Here is a 16641-nt window from a genome sequence, read left to right as displayed (position 1 = left end):
TTTGAGACCAGCCTGGGCAACATGGGGAAACCCTGTCTGTACTAAAAATAAGAAAATTAGCACAACATGGTGGTGTGTGCCTGTGGTCCCAGCTACTCCGGAGGCTGAGGTGAGAGGCTCACTTGAGCCTGAAAGGTTGAGGCTGCAGTGAGCCATGACTGTGTCACTGCACTCCAGCCTGGGTGACAGAGCAAAATCCTGACTCAAGAAAAAAAGAATGCCAAAAAAGGCAGAAAAAAGTAAAAACGGAACAAAGAAGAGATGGGATAAATACAGCACAAATAGTATGTTAAGACTTACACATAACCGTATAATAATCACATTAAACTTAAATGGTCTGAACACTCCCAATTAAAAGGCAAAAATTATTAAATTGTATTTTAAAAGTGGCCAAACTGTATACTATGTAAAAAGCCAACTTCACTTTTTTTTTTTTTTTTTTTTTTAAGATGGAGTTTCCCTCTGTTGCCCAGGCTGGAGTGCAGTGACTCCATCTTGGCTCACTGCAACCTCCATCACCTGGACTCGAGCAATTCTCCTGCCTCAGCCTCTCGAGTAGCTGAGATTACAGGTATGCACCACCATGCCTGGCTCATTTTTGTATTTTTAGTAGACACGGGGACGGGGTTCCACCATGTTGATCAGGCTAGTCTCAAACTCCTGACCTCAAGTGATCTGCCTGCCTTGGCCTCCCAAACTGCTGGGGTTACAGGTGTCAGTCACTGAACCTGGCCTCAACTTTGCTTTTTTTGTCTTTGATGAAGATGGTGTCTTGTTATGTTGCCCAGACTCATCTCGAAATCCTAGGCTCAGGCAACTCTCCTGCCTCAGCCTCCCAAAGTGCTGAGATTATAGGCATGAGCCAGCACTGTACCTGGCCTGAAATCCACTTCAAATATAAAGACAAGTAGATTAAAAGCAAAAAGATAAAAAAGATATATACTATGTTAACACTAGCCAAAAAAATCTGAAGTGACTTTGTTAATATCAGACAAAATAAGTTTCAGGGTAAATAAAATTACCAGATACAAAAAGATTATTTTATAATGAAAAACAGGTCAATTCATTGAGGAGACATAGCAATCCTAAATGTTTATGCATCCAAAAACAACTTCAAAATCCATAAAGAAGAGAAAGAATTAGAAGAAATTAATCCACAATTTTAGCTAGAGGTTTAACAACCCTTCCTCAATAACTGATAGAACAAATAGAAAATCAAGCTAATCAATTAATCAAAAATCATTAAGATCAAGAAAATTAATCAAAAATAATTGGTTAATCTAAAAATTATTAAAAATCAGGCCAGGCATGGTGGCTCATGCTTGTAATTCCAGCACTTTGGGAGGCCAAGGCAGGTGGACTACTTGAGGTCAGGAGTTTGAGACCAGCCTGACCAACATGGTGAAATCCCATCTCCACTAAAAATATAAAAATGAGCCGGCTGTAGTGGCAGGCACCTGTAATCCCAACTACTTAGGCTGAGGCAGGAGAATTGCTTGAAACCGAAAGGCAGAGAGAGGTTGCAGTGAGACAAGATTGGGCCACCGCACTCCAGCCTCAGCTATAGAGCGCAACTCCGTCTCAAAAAAAAAAAAAAAAATATTATTTAAGATCAATAAAATTTCTAAATCTCTAGCCACACTGATCAGGAAAAGAAGAGAGAAGACACAAATTATCAACTTCAGGCATGAGTTCAGGCATATCAACTACAGCATCCACAGACATTAAAAGAGTGGTAAGGGGAAACCATAAATGATTTACTGATACATTTGACAACTTAGATGAAACGGACAAATTCCTTGAAAGACACAAAAGCTCACACAAGGAAAAGCAGCTTAAGTAGCCATGTGTGAACTAGAGAAATTGAACTTGTCGTTAAATTTCCCACAGAAAAAACTAGGCCCAGATGACTTCACTAGTGAATTCTATCAAATATTAAGAATTAAAAAACCACCATTTCTACACAAAATCTCTCCAATTCATTCTCTGAGGTCATAATTACCCTGATACTGAAACCAGATGACAACGGAGAAAAAAACCACAACTTCCAACTAACATCCCTCATGAACATCGATGCAAACATCCTTAATTTATTTTTAGCAAATGAAACACAATAATATATTTGAAAGATAACATATCATCACTAGGTTTTATTATTCCAGGGATGCAGGATTGGTTTAAGATTACAAAATTAATTTACCATGATAACAAACCAAAAAAAGAAAAATTATATCATCTCTATGACATACAAAAAACATTTGACAGTTGGCAGCATTCATTACTTATAAAAACACTCAGTGGCTGGGTGTGGTGGCTTACACCTGTAATCCCAGCACTTTGGGAAGCCGAGGTGGGAGGATCACTTGAGGCCAGGAGTTCAAGACCAGCTTGGGCAACATAGGGAGATACCCGCACCCCGTCTCCAAAAAAAAAAAAAAAAAAAGGCATGGTAGCAACACACCTGTAGTCCCAGCTACTCAGGAGGCTGAGGCGTGAAGATTGCTCAAGCCCAGAAGTTGGAAGCTGCAGTGAGCTATGATTGTGTCACTGCACTTCAGACTGGGCAACAGAGTGAGATGCTATTTTAAAAATTGTATTATTTTTTTGAGACAGGGTCTTTCTGTCATCCAGGCTGTAGTACAGTGGTGCAATCACATCTTACTGCAACCTTCAGTGATCCTCCCACCTCAGACTCCTGAGTAGCTGGGACTACAGGTGTGTACCACCATGCTTAATTTTTTAAAATTTTTCATAGAGATGGGGTTTCACCATATTGCCCATACTGGTCTCGAAGTCCTGGGCTCAAGCAGTCCTCCCAACACTGCCCCCTAAAATACTGGGATTACAGGCATGAGCCACTCTGCCTAGCCTGAGACTTTCTCTCTTGAAAATAAACAAGTGTTTGCTTTGGCAGCACATATGCTAAATCTAGAATGATATAGAGAAGACTAACATGACCCCGTGCAAGGATGACACATTTGTGAAGCGTTTCATATTTTTTTAAAAAACAAAACAACCACTCAGCAAACTAGGAATAAAAGAACTTCTCTCAACCTCTTAAGGGGCATCTGTAGGAATCCTGCAGTTAACATCATACTTAATGGTCCACTCTCATCATAGCTCCATGTCCTGGAGGTTCTGGTCAGTGGAATCAGGCAAGGGAAAGAAAAAGAGAGGCATCAAGATTGGAAAGGAAGAAAAAAATGATCTTTATTTACAGATGATAAATTCGTCTATGTTGAAAATTCTATGAGATCTACACACAAAGCTGTTAACCAGAGCTACTAAGTTTGTAAGATACAAGTTCAATATACAAAAATCAGTTTTATTTCTACATACTAGCAACAAAGAATACTATACTATGTTCAATAGCATCAAAATGAAGTACTTAGGAAAAATGAGACAAGGCCGGGTGCAGTGGCTCAACCTGTAATCCCAGCACTTTGGGAGGCTGAGCTGGGCGGATCACCTGAGGTCGGGAGTTTGAGACCAGCCCTACCAACATGGAGAAACCCCTCTCTACTAAAAGTACAAAATTAGCCAGGTGTGGTAGCGCACGCCTGTAATCCCAGCTAGGAGGCTGAGAGCAGAAGAACTGCTTGAACCCAGGAGGCAGAAGTTGCAGTGAGCTGAGATTGCACCACTGCACTCGAGCCTGGGCAATAAGAGTGAAACTCCATCTCAAAAAAAAAAAAAAAAAAGACAAAATATGTAAGAAAGGCATAACAAAAACTACAAAATATTGCTTAGAGAAGAGTAAGAACACCTAAATAGGCATTATCTTGTGTGTTGGAAGTATATATATATACACACACACATATATACACATGCATATATACATATACACACATATATATATATACTTTTTTTTTTTTTGAGACAGTCTTGCTCTGTCACCCAGGCTGGAGTATAGTGGCACAGTCTCAGCTCACTGCAACCTCCACCTCTCATGTTCAAGCAATTCTCTTGTCTCAACCTCCTGAGTAGGTGGGACTACAGGCGCATGCCACCACATCTGACTAATTTTTGTATTTTTAATAGAGACGGAGTTCCACCACATTGGTCAGGCTGGTCTCGAGCTCCTGACCTCGGGATCCACCTGCCTCGGCCGCCCAAAGTGCTGGGATTACAGTTGTGAGCCACCACGCCTAGCCTTAATATTGTTAAGATGTCAGTTTTCCCCAAATTTACCTATAGATTCAACATAATCTCAGTCAACATCATAGTATGCTGTTTTGTAAGAAATTGACAAGCTGATTCTAAAATTCATATGGAAGTTCAAAGACCTTGAATAGCCCACACAACTTTCATGAAGAACAAAGTTGGAGGACTAAAACTACCTTATTTCAAGTCTTAATATAAAGCCCCAGCATTTGAATTTGAAAATACAATCATGGGCTGGATGCAGTGGCTCATACCTGTAATCCCAGTACTTTGAGAGGCTGAGGTGAGAGGATTGCTTGAGCTCAAGTGTTTGAGACCAGCCTGGACAACATAGACCTCATCTCCACTTAAAAAAAAGAAAAAATCAAAAACAATCCGAGCATGGTGTTGCGTGCCTGTAGTCCCAGCTATTCAGGAGCCTGAGGCAAAAGGATTGCTTGAGCTCGGGAGGTCGAGGCTGCAGTGAGACATGATCACTCCACTGCACTCCAGCCTGTGATAGAGCAAGACCTTCTCAAAGAAAAAAAAAAAAAAAAAAAAAAAAACCCACTTAGCTTAAAACACACATTATACAGCTATAAAAAAAAATTATTTCTTTATATCCTTATTCTATAAGCTATTTCTAGTTTTAAATTTTTTAATTTAATTTAATTTATTTTTTAAAATTTGAGACAGGGTCTTTCTCTGTCCCAAACTGGCATGCAATGGTGCAATCATAGCTCACTGTAACCACAAACTGCTGGGTTCAAGCAATCCTGTCACCCCAACCTCCTAAGTAGCTGAGACTACGGGAGTGCACCAACATGCTCAGCTAGTTTTGTTTAATTTTTAATTTTTAATTTTTTTTAGAAATGGGATCTCACTGTGTTACCCAGACTGTTCTCAAACTCCTGGCCTAAGTGACGCTTCTTAGTTGTAGTACATTCCTGTACTACAACTACAGGAACTACTTCTTAGTTGTAGTACATTCCTGTACTACAACTACAGGAATGAGCCACTGTGCCTGGCCTTTAAACTTTTTTTTTACTTTTTAAATTTTTTTTGTCAAAAATTTAGACACAAATACACATTAACCTAGGCCTACAGAGTCAGGATCATTAAAATCACTATCGTCCACCTCCACATCTTGTCCCGCTGGAAGGTCTTCAGAGACAAGAACATGCATGGAGTTGTCATCTCCTATATAACAATGCTTTTCTCTTCTGGAATTCATCTCCTGTATAACAGTGCCATTTTTTTCTGGAATACCTCCTGAAGGATCTGCCCGAAGCTGTTTTACAAGTAGCTTATGATATGGTTTGGCTCTGTGTCCCCACCCAAATCTCATCTCAAATTGTAATCCCCCCATGTTGAGGGAGGGACCTGGTGGAAGGTGATTGGATCATAGGGGCAGTTTTCCCTACGCTGTTCTCATGATAGTGAGTGAGTTCTCACAAGATCTGATGGTTTAAAAGTGGCAGTTTCCCCTATGCTTGCTCGCTGTCTTCCTGCTGCCATGTAAGATGTGCCTTGCTTCCCCTTTGCCTTCCACCATGATTGTAGGTTTCCTGAGGCCTCCCCAGCCATGCAGAACTGTGAATCAATTAAACCTCTTTTCTTTATAAATTACCTAGTCTCAGGTAGTATCTTTATAGCAGTGTGAAAATGGATTAATGCAACTTTTATATATATATATATATATGATGGATCATACATTAGCCCACAAAACAGGCCTTCTATGTACACACACACAGGCATATATACGTATGTGAAGAACAACATTGTAATATAATGGTTAATGCTATTGTAAACACATAAACTAGTACCATAGTCATCTATTATCGTTAAATATTATATACTGTATATAATTGTATATGCTATACTTTTTGTTATTTTTATATAGGATCTTACTCTGTTGCCCAGGCTAGAGTGCTGTGACTCATTCACATCTCACTGCAGCCTCAAACTCCTGGGCTCAAACAATCCTCCTTCCTTAGTCTCTTGAGTAGGTGGGACTACAGGCACATGTCACTCCACCCAGCTAATTTTTCTTTTCTTTTTTTTTCTTTTTTCCTGTAGAGATAGAATCTTGCTTTGTTGCCCAGGCTGGTCTTGAACTCCTGGGCTGGTCTTGAACTCCTGTTGACCCAAAATTTTATATCTGGCAACATTATCCTTGAAGAGCAAAGGAGAAATTAAGATATTTCCAGTTAAACAAAAGCTGAGGGAGTTCATGACTAGCAGACCTGCCATATCAAAAATGCTAAAGGAAGTTACAGGCATTCAGTCTGAGACGAAGACATTAGACAGTAAGTTAAAGCCATAAGAATAAACAAAGAACATTGGTAAAGGTAACTACTTAGGTAGACATAACAGCTAGGATTAGTGCATTTTTTCATTTGTGACTCCTCTTTTTTTTCTTTTTTTTTTTTTTTTTGTTGAGACGGAGTCTCACTCTGTCACCCAGGCTGGAGTGCAGTGGTGCGATCTTGGCTCACTGCAATCTTCACCTCCCAGGTTCAAGTGATTCTCCTGCCTCAGCCTCCTGAGTAGCTGGGATTACAGGCACGCACCTCCACGCCCAGCTAATTTTTGTATTTTTGGTAGAGACAAGGTTTCACTGTGTAGGCCAGGATGGTCTCAATCTCCTGACCTCGTGATCTGCCAGCCTTGGTCTCCCAAAGTGCTGGGATTACAGGTGTGAGCCACCGCACCCAGCCTTTTTTTTCCTTATATGATTTAAGAAAAGCAAGTATGGCCAAGCACGGTGGCTCATGCCTGTAATCCCAGCACTTTGGGAGGCCGAGGTGGGCGGATCATGAGGTCAGGAGATGGAGATCATCCTGGCTAACACAGTGAAACCCCATCTCTACTAAAAAGTACAAAAAATTAGCCGGATATGGTGGCACATGCCTGTAGTCCCAGCTACTTGGGAGGCTGAGGCAAGAGAATAGCGTGAACCTGGGAGGTGGAGTTTGCAGTGAGCTGAGATGGCGCCACTGCACTCCAGCCTGGGCAACAGAGTGAGACTCTGTCTCAAAAAAAAGAAAAAAAAAAAAAAAAAGGCAAGTACATAAAACATAATTACAAATCTAAGGATAAAGATGTAATTGTGATAATAACAATTTACATGGGAAGGAATATGCATGTGTGGGAGCAGAGTATGTATATACTTTTGAAACTAAGTTATATTATTTAAACTAGGTTGTTATAAGTTTAAGATATTAATTGTAATCCTCAAGGTAACCACCAGCAAAATAACTTCTAAAAATTCAGAAAGGCCAGGCGCGGTGGCTCAAGCCTGTAATCCCAGCACTTTGGGAGGCCGAGACGGGCGGATCACGAGGTCAGGAGATCGAGACCATCCTGGCTAACACGGTGAAACCCCGTCTCTACTAAAAAATACAAAAAACTAGCCGGGCGAGGTGGCGGGCGCCTGTAGTCCCAGCTACTCGGGAGGCTGAGGCAGGAGAATGGCGTGAACCCGGGAGGCGGAGCTTGCAGTGAGCTGAGATCCGGCCACTGCACTCCAGCCTGGGCGACAGAGCGAGACTCCGTCTCACAAAAAAAAAAAAAAAAAAAAAAAAAATTCAGAAAAGGAAAGAAGGCAATCAAAATTGTTTTCTACAAAAAAACTGAATGCAAAAAAGGCACTAATGGAGGAACTGAAGAACACAAAATAATATGACAGAGAAAATAGCTTAATGGAGAAGAAAATCCTTCCTTATCAATATTTACTTTAAATATAAATGTAATAAACTCTCCAATGAAAAGGTAGAAATTGGCAAGTTGGATTTTAAAAATCATGATCCATCTATATCAGGGGTGTTCAGCCTTTTGGTTTCCCTGAGTCACAATGGAAGAAGAAGAATTGACTTGGGCCACACAGAAAATACACTAACACTAATAATAGCTGATGAACTAAAAAAAAATGACAAAAAAAGCCTCACAATGTTTTAAGAAAGTTTACAAATTTGTGTTGGGCCGCATTCAAGGCTGTCCTGGGCCACATGTGGCCCACAGGCCGTGGGTTGGACAAACTTGATCTAATGCTGTCTTTATTTATTTATGTATTTATTTTGAGACAGAGCCTTGCTCTGTGTCCAGGCTAGAGTGCAGTGGTGTCATCTCAGCTCACTGCTGTCTCCGCCTCCCAGGTTCAAGCAATTCTGCCTTAGCCTCCCAAGTAGCTGGGATTACAGGCTCCAACCACCACTACTATATTTTTAGTAGAGACAGGGTTTCACCATGATAGCCAGGCTGGTCTTGAACTCCTGACCTCAAGTGATCCACCTGCCTCAGCCTTCCAAAGTGCTGGGATTACAGGTGTAAGCCACTGTGCTTGGCCTAATGCCATCTTTAAAATATTCACATTATCTGTTTTTTTTTTCTTTTTTCTACTGCCTTCTCAGTTTCTAAGGAGATTCACTTTAGAAACAAAGACACAAAGAAATTGAATGTAAAAGGATGAAAAAAGATATTCCAGGAAAGTAGTAATCAAAGAAGAGCAAAGGTGGTTATTATTGATAAAATAAACTGTAAGTAAAAAAAGAAAAAGGCTATCAGAGAAAAGAATAACATTATATAGTCATAAAAATTTCAATCCAGCAAGAAGATACAATTATAAACATATATGAACCAGCAAGAAGATATAACAATTATAAACATATATGAACCTAACAAAAAAAGTCCCAAAATATGAAGCAAAATGGACAGAATTGAAGGGAAAAATAGATATTTCTACAGTAATAGAAATTTTAATTTCTCACTTTTAATAATGGATAGAATGACCAGACAGAAGATCAGTAAAAAAAATAGAGGACTGGCCAGGTGCGGTGGCTCATGCCTGTAATCCCAGGACTTTGGGAGGCCAAGGCGGGTGGATCACCTGAAGTCAGGAGTTCAAGACCAGCCTGGCCAACATGGCAAAACCCCGTCTCTACTAAAAATACAAAAATTAGCTGGGTGTGGTGGCGTACAGCTGTAATCCCAGCTACTCAGGAGGGTGAGGTAGGAGAATAGCTTGAACCCGGCAGGCGGAGGTTGCAGTGAGCTGAGATTAAGCCACTACACTCCAGCCTGGGTGACAGAGTGAGACTCTGCCTCAAAAAAAAAAAAAAAAAAAAAAAGAGGACTTCAATTATATTCTCAACCAATTAGACCTAACAGACATATAGAGAACTCCAATCAAGAAGAGCGGAATATACATTCTTCTCAAGTAGACATGCAACATTCTACAAGATAAAACATTCATTAGGCCAAAAACCAGGTCTTACTAAATTTTAAAAGACTGAAGTAATATAAAGTATCTTTTACAACCACCGTGGAATGAAACTAGAATGCAGTAACAGAAGGAAAACTAGAAAATTCACAAATATATGGAAATTAAACAATATACTCTTTTTTTTTTTTTTTTTTTTTGAGACAGAGTCTCACTCTGTTGCCCAGGCTGGAGTGTGTTGGTGGGATCTCGGCTCACTGCAATCTTCACCTCCCAGTTCGATATTCCTGCCTCAGCCTCCCGAGTAGCTGAAATTACAGGTGCCTGCCACCACACCTAGCTAATTTTTGTATTTTCTTAGTAGAGACAGAGTTTCACCATGTTGGCCAGGCTGGTCCCAAACTCCTGACCTCAAGTGATCTGCCTGCCTCGACCTCCCAAAGTGCTGGGATTACAGGTGTGAGCCACCACACTCTACCAAAACAATACACTCTTAAACGACCAATGAATTGAAGAATAAATCACAACTCAAATGTTGTGATTGGCTTTGTGCCCCCACCCATATCTCACCTTGAATTGTAAGAATCCCCACGTGTCAAGGGTGGGATCAGGTGACAGTAATCAGATCATGGGGGTGGTTCCCCCCTGCTGTTCTTACGATAGTGAGTTTCATGAGATCTCATAGTTTTATAAACATCTAGTATTTCCCCTGCTTACACTTCTCTCTCCTGCCGCCATGTGAAGAAGGATATATTTGCTTCCCCTTCCCCCATGATCCTAAGTTTCCTGAGATCTCCCCAGCCATGCAGAATTGTGAGTCAATTAAATCTCGTTCCTTTATAAATTATCCAGTCTCAGCCAGTTCTTTTTTTTTTTTTTTAGACAAAGTCTCACTCTGTTGCCCAAGCTGGAGTGCAATGGTGCGATCTTGGCTCACTGCAACCTCTACTTCCCGGGTTCAAGCGATTCTCCTGCCTCAGCCTCCCAAGTAGCTGGGATTACAGGTACACGCTACCATGCCCAGCTAATTTTTTTGTATTTTTAGTTAAGATGGGGTTTCACTATGTTAGTCAGGCTGGTCTTGAACTCCTGATCTCTTGATCCACCTTCCTTGGCCTCCCAAAGTGCTAGGATTACAGGCATGAGCCACCGCGCCCAGCCTCAGGCAGTTCTTTATAGCAGCATGAGAACAGACTAATACACAAGGGAAGTTAAAAAATATCTTGAGATAAAAAAAAAACAAAAAAAACACACAAAAAACTACAGCATATCAAAACTTAAAAGATGCAAAAGCCCTGCTAGAAAAGAAAGTTATAGTTGTAAATGTCTATATTAAAAAAGAAGAAAGATCTCAAATCAATTACCTAACTGTACGTCTTAAAGAACTAGAAAAAGAGCAAACAAAACCCAAAGCTAGCAGAAGGAAGAATAATAAAAATTAGAGCTGAGATACACAAGATAGAGAATAGAAAAACAGTAGATAAAATCAGTGTGTATTAGGTTGGTTTGAGTGCAGTGGTGTTTATAACTAACTGATCACATGCAATTATGGATTTCTTTGTTCCTCCTTTTTTTTTCTTTTGAGATTTTTGGAGTGAGTTTCACTCTTGTTGCGCAGGCTGGAGTGCAGTGGCGCCATCTCAGCTCATTGCAACCTCTGCCTCCCAGGTTCAAGCGATTCTCCTGCCTCAGCCTCCTGAGTAGCTGGGATTACAGGCATACGCCAACCACACCCGGCTAATTTTTTTTTTTTTTTTTTTTGAGACGGAGTCTGGTTCTGTCGCCCAGGCTGGAATGTAGTGGCGCAATCTCGGCTCACTGCCAGCTCCGCCTCCCGGGTTCACGCCATTCTTCCGCCTCAGCCTCCTGAGTAGCCGGGACTACAGGTCACCGCACCCGGCTAATTTTTTGTGTTTTTTAGTAGAGACAGGGTTTCACTGTGTTAGCCAGGATGGTCTCGATCTCCTGACCTCCTGATCTGCCTGCCTCGGCCTCCCAAAGTGCTGAGATTACAGGCGTGAGCCACTGTGCCTGGCCAATTTTGTATTTTTAGTAGAGATGGGGTTTCTCCATGTTGGTCAGGCTGGTCTCGAACTCCCGACCTCAGGTGATCCACCCACCATGGCCTCCCAAAGTGCTGGGATTACAGGCGTGAGCCACTGTGCCTGGCCAATTTTGTATTTTTAGTAGAGATGGGGTTTCTCCATGTTGGTCAGGCTGGTCTCGAACTCCCAACCTCAGGTGATCCACCCACCATGGCCTCCCAAAGTGCTGGGATTACAGGCGTGAGCCACTGTGCCTGGCCAATTTTGTATTTTTAGTAGAGATGGGGTTTCTCCATGTTGGTCAGGTTGGTCTCGAACTCCCGACCTCAGGTGATCCACCCACCATGGCCTCCCAAAGTGCGGGGATTACAGGCCCCCACGCCCAGCCTCTTTGTTCCTTCTATTTACTCCCACTGCTTGACTTGGACTACAAAAAGAAGAAAAGAAAAAAATCAATGTGTATCAGTCAGGGTTCTCCAGAAAACAGAAGCAAAGATAGATAGAAACATACATACATACAGATAGAGACAAAGGTAGATGGATGGATAAATACAAACATATATACAGATAGATACATAGGTAGACACATGATAGGCAGGTAGGTAGGTAGGTAGATAGATAATAGATTGATTATGGGAAATCACTCGCATGATTATGGAAGCCAAGAAGTTCCACAGTGTGCTGTCTGCAAACTGGGGAATGAGGGAAGTGGTGATCTAATTCATTCTGAGTTCAAAGGCCTGAATCAGGGAAGCCAACAGTGTAACTCACTAAGGCCAGAGGCCTGAGAAACTGGTATAAGTCCCAGAGTCTGAAGGCCTGAGCACCTGGAATTCTGATGTCCAAGGGCAAGAGAAGACATATGTCCCAGTTCCAGAAGAGTGAATTCACCATTCCTCTGCCTTTTGTTCTATATGTGCCTAAACAAGTTGGCTGGTGTCTGATATGGTTTGGCTGTGTCCCCACCCAAATCTCATCTTGAATTGTAGTTCCCATAATCCCCACATGTTGTGGGAGGGGCCACATAGAGATAACTGAATCATGCGGGTGGTTCCCCAGTCCTGTTCTCATCATAGTGAGTGAGTTCTCATGAGATCTGATGGTTTTATAAGGGGCTTCTCCCTTCGCTGGACTCTCATTCTTCTGTTGCTGCCACGTGAACAAGGATGTGTTTGCTTCCCCTTCCCCATAATGGTAAGTTTCCTGAGGCCTCCCCAGCAATGCTGAACTGTGAGTCAATTAAACTTCTTTGTAAATTACCCAGTCTCAGGTATGTCTTAATTAGCAGTGTGAGAACGGATTAATACAGTGTCTGCCCACATTGCATAAGGACAGATCTTCCTCATTCAGTCCAGTGATTCAGATGCCAACCTCCAGAAACACCCTCACAGACACACCCAGAAATAACACTTTCCCAGCTATCTGGATATCCCTTAACCCGGTCAAGTTGACAGCTAAAATTAACCATTAAATAATGAAACCAAAAGTTGAAAAAAAAATCAACAGAATGGACAAATCTTTAGCTAAACTAACCAAAAAAACAAAACAAAACAAACAAAACTCAGATTACTAAAATCAGAAGCGAAAGGACGAACATTGGATGATTCCACTTCTATCACTCCACTCTATCTAGAATAAGCAAATTTATGAAGACACAAAGTAGAATCAAGGTTACCAGGAGCTGGGGGTGGAGGAAGCAGAGAGTTATTACTTAATGGGTAGAGAGCTTCATTTAGGATGGTGGAAAAAGTACTGGTTACACAATTAAATACTGTGAATGTATTTAATGCCACTGAATGATACACTTAAAATGGTAAAAATGGTAAATTTTATCTAATGTATATTTCACCACACTCATAATTTTAAAAAATGATAGTCTGTCTTGCTTAGTGACTCTGCCTTGCTGGCTTTGAAGAAGCAAGCTGCCCTCTCACGAGCGGCCTATGGAGTGAGCCACATGGCATGGAAGTGGGTGCAGCCTCCAGCCTCCAAAAGCCAGTGAGAAGCTGAATCCCTCAGTCTGCAGTCCTGCAAGGAACTGAATGCTGCCAACAACCATGTGAGCAGATCCTTCCCCAGGTGAGCCTCAGAGGAGACTGGAGCCCTTGCTGACCCCTTGATTAAAGTTCTGTGGGACCCTGAATTGGAAGACCCAGCTTAGCCACGCTCGGCTTCCTGGCTCACAGAAACTGAGGTAATACATCTGGGCTGGCGTTTTGTTTTGTTTGTTTTTGATATGGAGTCTCGCTGTCTTGCCCAGGCTGGAGTGCAGTGGCACAATCTCGGTTCACTGCAACCTCCGCCTCCTGGATCAAGTGATTCTCCTGACTCAGCCTCCCTAGTAGCTGGGGCTACAGGCACGTGCCACCATGCCTGGCTCATTTTTTTTTTTGTATTTTTAGTAGAGACGGGGTTTCACTGTGTTAGCCAGGATAGTCTCAATCTCCTGACCTTGTGATCCGCCTGCCTCGGCCTCCCAAAGTGCTGGGACTATAGGAGTGAGCCACCGCGCCCGGCCGTGGGCTGTTTGTTGAATGACTAAATTTGTGGTAATATTGTTCTGCAGTAGGCAACTAATGCAAGCAGTATTGTACTGTACTGTCAGCAACTTTTCTTTTTCTTTGCTCAATAATATGTCTTGGAAAACTACTAATTTTTGTTTTTTTGTTTGTTTGCTATTTTGTTTGGAGATGGAGTCTGCCTCTGTCACCCAGGCTGGAGTGCAGTGGTGCGATCTCAGCTCACTGCAAGCTCTGCCTCTCGAGTTCGCGCCATTCTCCTGCCTCAGCCTCCTGAGTAGCTGGGACTACAGGCGCCGCCACCTCACCTGGCTGATTTTTGTATTTTTAGTAGAGACGGAGTTTTGCCATGTTAGCTAGGCTGGTCTTGAACTCCTGACCTCAGGTGATCCGCCCGCCTCTGCCTCCCAAAGTGCTGGGATTATAGGCGTGAGCCACTGCACCCAGCCGAAAACTACTAATTCTGTTACGTGGAGCTCTAGCTCATTCCTCTGAACTGTTGTTCGGTACTTGTATTAGCACCATTGAAGATGATTTAGAGCTTTAAAATGTTTTGCCATCACAAATAATGGGGCCCACGATGTTCTCCTTAGTGCCTCCATGTGTGCTTCCGTAAGGCAGAAACCAAGATGTGTGACTGCATCTTTAGTCTTATTGTTTTGTTTTGTTTTGTTTTTAATTGAGACCGAGTCTTGTTCTGGCACCCAGGCTGGAGTGCAGTGGTGTGATCTCGGCTCACTGCAAGCTCCACCTCCCGGATTCAAGTGATTCTTGTGCCTCAGCCTCTAGAGTAGCTGGGACTACAGATGCCTGCCACCACGCCCAGCTAATTTTTTGTGTGTTTTTAGTAGAGACAGGTTTCACCATATTGGACAGGCTGGTCTCAAACTCCTGACCTCAGGTGATCCACCCACCTCAGCCTGCCAAAGTGCTGGGATGACAGGCGTAAGCCACCGCGCCTGGCTGCATCTTTAGTTTTAATGCTACTGCCAATTGCCCTGCGGAGTGAAGCTCCCAAGTGGGGCCTTAGAGCGCCATTTTTCCTGTCCCCGTTGACTGCCTGTCACTGTCACTATCTGATTTTCCCACTGTAACTCCTGGAAGGCAGGAAGCATTTCCTTTACATCTCTGTGTCCCAGAGCTCATCCCAGGGCCTGGCATAGATCCCAAGCTATGCACAACCTTTCTTCTCTGTCCACATCCTCCCCTTTTTTTTGAGACAGGGTCTTCTCTGTCACCCAGGCTAAAGTGCAGTGGTAGAATCATAGCTCATTGCAGCCTCAGCCTGCTGGGCTCAAGCCATCCTCCTGCCTTATCCTCCCGAGGCACTGGGACTACAGGCGTGTGCCACCATGTCTAGCTAGTTTTTATTTTTTGTAGGGATAGGGTCTTGCTATGTTGCCCAGGCTGGTCTTGAATTCCTGGGCTCGAGCCATCCTCTGTCTTGCCTCCAAAGTGCTAGGATTACAGGCTGAGCCACTGTGCCTGGCCCACAACCCTTTCTGAATAGCTGGGCTGTGACAGCCCACTAGGAACAGCCTTGTGGCTACAGTGGACTGGATCACAGAGGACCCTGGGCATTGGACAGGCAGCTTAAATGGGCCACCGTTGGAGTCAAGGTTACAGTCGGAGCCCCTTGGGGAAAGCGGAGCCTAAGAGCTTTGGGAGGTAGGTCGTCTGCAGAGGGGAGAACAGAGATGTGCAGAGAGCAGAGGGAAGGAGAGGAGCAGAAGCACGGCCCCCGGGAGGCCCGGCTCTCATTCTGTCTTTGCAGCAAATCCCCCCATCTTGGGATGGCCTGAGGTTTCTGTTCCTTGTAGCCAAAGGCTCCCTGAGACAAAGAGCTGCTCCGTGTTTGTGGACTTGTTCTCTGAACCTCTCAGATGCTGAGTTGGGGGGTCTCCCAGAGATCAGGAGAAAGGCCAGAGGCTGGGGTGGAGTCTTCCTTCTTCATGCATTTCCATGTATAGGGCCCCCGGAATCTCATGTGCTGGGCCTACCCGCTTGGCGCCACCCATGGTTCTCTCTGCTCACCCGATGTCTTCGTGCCTGCTGCCCTCCTGCTGTGTCCTGTCCGAGCGGGCATCTCCACAGTCAGCAAAGCGGGACCAGGCCCCTGCCGTGGGCCCTGGCTCATAAAACACAGTGAGTCTTTCACTCTGAAGGCCGGATTGCCCAGCGGGGCTTGTCTTGTGCTTTAAGTCCATTCAGCGTGTGCCCGGAGCACGCAGCACTGGTGAAGTCGGGGTTCAGAAGTCAGGTGGACTGGCCAGGCGCGGTGGCTCAAGCCTGTAATCCCAGCACTTTGGGAGGCCGAGACGGGCGGATCACGAGGTCAGGAGATCGAGACCATCCTGGCTAATATGGTGAAACCCCGTCTCCACTAAAAAATACAAAAAAAAAAAACTAGCCGGGTGAGGTGGCAGGCGCCTGTAGTCCCAGCTACTGGGGAGGCTGAGGCAGGAGAATGGCGTAAACCTGGGAGGCGGAACTTGCAGTGAGCTGAGATCCGGCCACTGCACTCCAGCCTGGGCGACAGAGCCAGACTCCGTCTCAAAAAAAAAAAAAAGAAGTCAGGTGGACTGGACCCACCCCTTATCTTGTGTGTGATCTTGGGCAAGTCACCTACCTTCCCTGTTCTCTATTTCCTCATCTGAAAGTGGGTGTAAAAATGGTTCCCACTATGTGGGGAGGTGGTGAAACCCTCTACCTG

The 16641-nt window shown here is 43.5% G+C and overlaps 1 non-coding gene across 1 annotated transcript; it reads left to right on the top strand.

The window, feature by feature from the left end:
- The first annotated feature begins 2898 nt into the window (after window positions 1–2898).
- On the top strand, window positions 2899–3000 carry LOC115893721. Its single transcript, XR_004053781.1, has one exon. It is a non-coding gene; the product is annotated as a U6 spliceosomal RNA (small nuclear RNA).
- Window positions 3001–16641: the final 13641 nt, after the last annotated feature.

Source organism: Rhinopithecus roxellana, chromosome 15 (genome assembly GCF_007565055.1).
Source record: "Rhinopithecus roxellana isolate Shanxi Qingling chromosome 15, ASM756505v1, whole genome shotgun sequence".
Lineage (NCBI taxonomy): Eukaryota > Metazoa > Chordata > Mammalia > Primates > Cercopithecidae > Rhinopithecus > Rhinopithecus roxellana.
Note: the sequence above shows the minus strand (reverse complement) of the source record. Positions and strands in the feature narration are given on the sequence as shown.